This window comes from Scyliorhinus torazame, chromosome 5 (assembly GCF_047496885.1).
Source record: "Scyliorhinus torazame isolate Kashiwa2021f chromosome 5, sScyTor2.1, whole genome shotgun sequence".
Classification (NCBI taxonomy): Eukaryota; Metazoa; Chordata; class Chondrichthyes; order Carcharhiniformes; family Scyliorhinidae; genus Scyliorhinus; species Scyliorhinus torazame.
The window spans coordinates 76,892,479-76,899,418 of record NC_092711.1 but is presented as its reverse complement, the minus strand read 5'-3'; the positions used below and the strand labels follow the sequence as shown (position 1 = coordinate 76,899,418).

The window sequence follows — 6,940 nt, the reverse complement described above, 5'->3', positions numbered from 1 at the left end:
TGGGTTTGAATCTTGTTTCCACTTGTTCTTTGTGTCCGGGCGGCAGTTGTTGATCAATCTTCCATTGACAGCTCCTCCAGACACATCTTTTGTTTCTTCCATTGCTCTAACAGAGAGCTGGTACAGACACGGCGACCCGAATGGCCTCATTCTGTGGTGTAATCATTCTCTGATGCGATGTTAACCTCACCCTGTGGCCAGGGACCCAAGGCCTTTTCTCATTTAATCTCTCCTGACTTGCCCCCTATCTGAGCCTTTTCCTGTTGTTCTGTTTGCTCCCTCCGGGATTTCACTTGGTTAAAACATCCGACATTTCTAACCTATCCCGGTTTTTTTTGAAAGGTGATGGTGAATGACGAGCGTTGTTGTCCTGTCGACAAATGCCGCCTGACTCGTTGCAATATTCTCTCCATTGCGCCATAGCAGTACATAGCTTTTGCTATTCCTCGATGATGAAGACCAGTTACGATGTTGAGGTTGATATGAGATTGAGGTAATATTCAGCAAGACAAAACGAGACGCACTCCATGTTCCAGTCCAGTTTCGAACCAGCGACTTTCCGGGTGTTAGGCGAATGTGATAACCACTACACTACAGAAACGGCTGTCAATGCAGCTATCAGTGGACGTGTGCAATGTTCAACCTCTCTGTGTTGCTGCAGCTTTTCATGGTTCGGCTGAGAGGCCATGTCACTTATTACAAGAAGACAGCCGTTTATTTAAAACCGATGGCTCAACTTATAAAACAATCAGGAATCGAACTTTACAGACCTGAAGATAAGTTATGTTTTGCTTTAAGTGGAAGTTAAATTGAGAAGGCAGGGCTTTCGTAAATAACCACAACCGATACGAGAATTGATGATGCCCTTCTCACTTTGCTCAGCACCCCAACCAGCTGTCCCACCCACTGAGTTAAAGCGCAGGCCGAAAGCCAGCCAAGAGTCGAACCTGAAATTTCCTGAGTCGGACGCGTTATCCATTGCGCCACTGGCCCTCAGCAGTGCTAGGCTGCTGCTATTTCTCGATGATGAAGATCAGTTACGAGATTGAGGTAACGTTCAGGAACGGACTAAACTTGAAGCACGAGGTGTTTCTGCCAGTTTCGAACTGGGAACCATTCGCGTTTAAGGCAAATGTGATGACCACTACACTACAGAAACAGCTGGCAATGCAGAAGCCAATGGACCTGTGCCACGTTCAACTGAACTGCCTTGCTGCTGCTTCTCATGGTTCGGCTGATACGCCATGTCATTTCTTACGAGAACACGTCTGTTTCTTTAAAACAGATGTCTAAACTTACAAGACCAGAAGAAATAGAACCTATATTGAACTGAAGCATTTGTTCAGCAAATCTCTCACGGCGAAATGCTCGCTTCAATTATTAATGCAGCATTCTTAAATTCCTGCAGTGAAAAACAGCCAACTTTACACAATACTTGTTTCCTTATTCAATGCTTAAGTTGAGTTTTAGGATTGAGAATTATGTGTTTCTTATATTGACCTCTTTGTGTTTTGGTGTGTAACATGCTGCAGCCTAAGTACCCTTCATGTATAAGAAAGGAGGGGTGACAGCAAATCCGCACTGAGCCTGGATTCCCACAATGGCTTTTCCTGTTTCTCCATCAGAAAGGCCGTTTTTTCTTTCCGAACGCTGGTTCAGTTAAGTATCTGGAATTTCCTCTAAGTCAGTTACAGTATCGTTTGTGTCTGTCCTTTTGAGTTCACATTACTATAAGACATCCTTCAATCTGGCCTGTTACATTTGCTGCTCTTAATGCCATCTACTCTACATTGAAGAGACTAAATGCCGACTGGGTGACCGCTTTGCAAAACACCTTCGCTCCATCCACAAGCTGGAGACAGACCCTCCTGTCGCTCTTTCAACTCACCGTCCTGCTCTCATGTCCACATGTCCGATCTTGGCCTGTTCCAATGTTCCCATATAGCTCAGCACAAAGCCGAGGATCAGCCCCTCGTCCTCCGATTAGGCATGGAACAGCCTTGTGGATTTAACAGTCAGTTCAACAACTTCGGACTGAAATCCCTCCTCCCCCTTCACCACATCTGTATTTCCATCAACTTATTTTCATTGCTTCCATTGATATGTTTTCCCCCACCATTGTTCCCCACTCCCATCCCCCGAGCCCATCCCATCGCTCTTGGGAATTCGGCCCCGTGTACCTTATTGTCCTCTGCAATTAACACATTCTAATCTCCCAATCGCCTCTATCAGCACCGTTCTTAACTTTGATTACAACCATTTACATTCCCTTTTTCTTTCTGTCCAACACATTTTTGTTATTCTCCACCTATCGCTGGCCGTCTATCGAGGCCCACTGCTTTATGCTCCCTCCCTTCCCCCACACACACACCGCCAGTCTAAATCTGACCAAAGATCCTGTTGTCCAGCTTCGACAAAGAGTCACCCAGACTCGGAACGGCAGCTGCCACCACTCTCCACAGAGGCTGTCAGTCCTGCTGATATTGGCCAGCATTATCTGTTTTTGTTTGAAGTTGAAGTTAAATTGAGAGGTTCGGCCTTTCATAAATAACCACAGCCGATACGACATGCTCTGCATCAAGAAGCAGCTGTCCCACCCACTGAACTAAAGGGGACTCCAAAATTTTAAACTCCGAGCCAGCCAGGAGTCGAACCGGGAATCGCTTAACGCGTAGCCAGTAGCGTTATCCATAGCGCCACTGGCCCATAGCCGTGCATGGCCTTTGGTATTCCTCGATGATGAAGATCAGTTACGAGATTGAGGTAATATTCAGCAACAAGCTAAACTAGATTTGTTGTTACTGTTTCTGCCCGGTATCGAATCGGGCACCTTTCGCGTGTAAGGCGAATGTGATAACCACTGCACTACAGAAACAGCTGCCCATACAGGAGCCAACGGACCTGTGCCACGTTCAACTAAACTGCCTTGCTGCAGCTTCTCATTGTTCGGCTGAGGGGCCCTGTCACTTCTTACAAGAACACGTCTGTTTCTTTAAAACTGATTTCTCAATTTACAAGACCAGAAGAAATAGAACTTCTCTTGAGCTGAAGCATTTGTTCAGCAACCCAAGGCCGGAAGTGAACCTTGGTCCCTGGCGCTGTGAGGCAGCAGTTCTAACCACTCTGCCACCTCGCTGAAATTTAGCTTTCTGGAAACCGCTCATGCCTGCAGATAAAATACTCACCGAATCGACTAATTGACCTCATCCTAAAATGTTTTACTACGCACCCGCCAGTAGAGGGTGCTATTGTCAAGCATGGGGATGGTGAAGTCACGTGATAGCACTGACAATGCCAATGGAGATGGTATCCTGAGTGATGTAACAATAGCACTGACACCCTGCAGTGTGTGGGCGGAACAATGAGCTGAACAGAGCCCGGGTTCCCTCTCTGCTTCTCAATCTCTGCCTCATCCCATTCCCATTCACACAGAGAGATTCAGTCAGGCATGCCTCTGTTAATACTGGCGGCGCTCTTGCATAGTAAGTACTGGATTATGGGCTGAATTCGCCGGTTCCCCAGCCGCGTGTTTCTCAGATGGACAACTCACTCTCAGAGTCTCGGAAATTTTGATTAACGCTTGATAGATTAGAATTTAGAAGGATGAGGGGGCATCTTATAGAAACATATAAAATTATGAAGAGAATAGATAGGATAGATGCGGGAAGGTTGTTTCCACTGGCGGGTGAAAGCAGAACGAGGGGGCATAGCCTCAAAATAAGGGGAAGTAGATTTAGGACTGAGTTTAGGATCGTTATTTAAGATAAAGATAGATAGGTTTTTGAAGAATAAAGGGTTTAAGGGTTATGGTGTTGGGGCCGGAAAGTGGAGCTGAGTCCACAAAAGATCAGCCATGATCTCATTGACTGGTGGAGCAGGCTCGAGGGGCCAGATGGCCTACTCCTGCTCCTAGTTCTTATGTTCTTATGTTCTTATATTTCATTCCCCTACTTTCGCAGGCGGACTATGCGCAGATCCAGTAACTCAGTCACCGGTGACAATATCGCATCAGAAAGGGGTTCCGTGTGTTTAGATTGCGGATATACAGACCCAACTATGTACCGCATGCTCTGGTATCAGCAAAAACCGGCACAGCCGCCGAGATTGATCATCATTAACTTATTGGCGATGAAGAAAGAGGAGATTTCAGGACGATATCTGGCGGCTGCCAACAAGTGTAAAAAGACTGGTTATCTCAATATAAACGCGCTCAGTGTGGAGGACGGGGCGGTCTATTGCTGTGCATTCAGCACAGTGTCACAAAGCCGCTACAACCATGTACAAAAACCTCAGAGAGTATTTTCAATTCCACTAATGTTGCGTTCCTGCCCTTGCTCTGGGGGATGGTTTGATCTCGATTCAGAAAAACACTCAAGTCTATATATCCACCGATTATATTGCGGTCTCTGTCCTTGTACAGGTTAATAAAGGGGTCATTTGGGATTCGTGAGATTAATCTGCATGTCGCCATGCACAATAAATTTAAGCTTGGAATATCACTACCGAGCAGACGTAATGCAAGCTCTCAGATGTGGGGATAATCAAATCTTCCAGGACCATTAAGCTAGGTGGGTCTAAGACTACTGCATCTGAGCCATTAGTTCCTGTAACTGAAGACAGAATGGACTGATCTGCTGTAGTTATGAATACATAGACTGCACATTTACTATTCAATGAGAGTCTCAGGAAGCAACACCACTAAATTACCAGAAAGGAGCATGCTTTTTTAGACTTCAGTGGAACATCGATTTCCGATCGAAAATACATCAAATATGTGTTGACTCGTTTTGCTTTCTGTTATGCAGTCGCCCAGATAAGCGAGGGGGTGAGCGAGTGGTGCTGTCCATGGTGAGTGCTGTAAAATTCATAGGACTCTGATAACTCCTCGACTCATAAAAGTTCAGAAATTATAATAATTTACGAACAGAAAATGATAATAATTTCAAAATTCAGAATCAGCCTCATGTCGACCAACAAAAACGGTCATCCGCAGAATTATCATTATAAGTTAACGAACAATAAAATTTGGGTACACAGTGAGTGGCGAATGGGGGTTTTGCCGTGAAGAAAATACTGAGTCTCGAGATCATAACGAGGTGAGCGGCGAAGCGGTTCCCCGCGATAGTTCCGAATCAATCGCTCTTCAGGGCAGGCAATTATCTGTCAGAGCAGAAATCCAGATTCATGTCCCACTGCACCGCTGCTCCAACCAAACACAAGAGTCTATAGCATCACAATGATGTTGGAGTGAGACTAACAAACGGAAACTATGACCGGGGACACCGCAGACCCAAAGCTGAAAATGCGTGCGGCGATTGTCAGCTGCAGTCACATGTGATGGAGCCGAAATAGCGACAGTTGAGCATCCAGCCGCCATTGACCATCCTTCACCTGCTCACTGCTCACCTCACTGAGAACAATATTGTGTCGGAGGGGCGGTAAGGGGCCAGATTCAACTGACACTATATACGCCTATTTGAAAGAGGTTTTTCTATTGCCCTTTTTACCCTGCATTTCAACCCTGTGTTGTTTTCCGTTCTCAAGTTCCTCCCTGTTGACATGTTCTATTGATTCATCTTACCTCTTCAATTTCGGCGCCAGACGCCAAATGGTATCAAGTCACAGTACAATTAATGCTATTCGCTTGCACTCGGTGCGGTGGCCAAGAGGAAAAGCGTTTGTCTTGTAAACCAAAAATCGCGGTTCGAGCACCGCCTGTATCTCGTGTGCGGCTGCTAGACTGTCCCGCGTTAATTCAGAACTGCCATTGTACTGATCAATTCCAAGTCGTCTATAACGCTTCGTTATCTCCCACAAACAACCGCAACATGAAATATCATTCACCTACTTCTTTCTCGGACGTTGAACTTTCAGCTAATTCAAACAATTCTGTGTAATCTGGTCACTGCTAAAATTAAATCCTGAGAGCACCCGTTTACTCGCTTTTGTAGCTTCGTTATGATCAAAATAAACAAAATTAGTCTGTTCAGCTCTGTTATCATTCTGATCTATAACCTCCGCCTGTCCTCCAAATTCTTAGCATTCTTTCGACTTCGTCGTCCCAGGGCTAAACAGAGAACTCCAGCGGTCATTTGCACAAATTAAGCATCATTTTCTGATTAAAAACACCAACAGTAACAACAACAGTAACAGACGAAGTTTAGATTTCTGGCTAGGTTTCCCGCCCTGATATGCATTGCAGTAAACACTGAATGCACTCAAAGCCGAATTCTGACGCGAAGTAAACAGAATCCGGCAGCAGAGGGCGCCAAATTCAGGCACGGGCGTCACAAACTCACTTGATGGCATCGGCCAAGCCGGTGGGATGGGAGGTGAGTGAGATCACAGTAGACCTCCTCCTCCACCATCCCCGCACTGTACTGAGCTGAACAGAGCCCGGGCTCGCTCTCTCCTTCCAATCTCTGACTCAGTCCAGTCCAATTCACTGAGAGAGACTCAGTTAGAGATGTTTCTGGTAATACTGGCGGCGCTGTGACACAGTGAGTAGTTATAATGCTCATCAAACCGGATTAATATATTAGGACTCATGGGCCAAAATATAATTCACGATCGGTACTATCTATGTGGTGCCTAGATGGGAGATTCCACATAATCCTGCAGAAAATAGCAAATTGTATCAACTCAGTATAAACACAGGGTGGCGCGGTAGCTCAGTGGTTAGCACTGCTGTCGCATGGCATTGAGGACCTCGGTTCAATCCGGCCTCGGGTCGCTGGCTGTCTGTAGTTTGCACATTGTCCTCGTGTTTGCGTGGGTCTCACTCCCACAACCCAAAGATGTGCAGGGTTGGTGAATTGGCGAACGACGTCATAAAGCTGTACTTTCAAAAGTTCTGGGTCTGGTGCCTATTTGTCAGTGGACATCTTTGAAATGTGAGCTAATGGCACAGAGTTATCACATTGTAAAGATCCTGTCGTAA

The 6,940-nt window shown here is 45.9% G+C and overlaps 1 non-coding gene across 1 annotated transcript; it reads right to left on the bottom strand.

Annotated features, from left to right (window-relative positions):
• Positions 1 to 2,802: 2,802 nt before the first annotated feature.
• trnav-uac (transfer RNA valine (anticodon UAC)) lies at positions 2,803 to 2,875 on the bottom strand. The gene has a single exon. It is a non-coding gene; the product is annotated as a tRNA-Val (tRNA).
• Between the last annotated feature and the right edge of the window lie 4,065 nt (positions 2,876 to 6,940).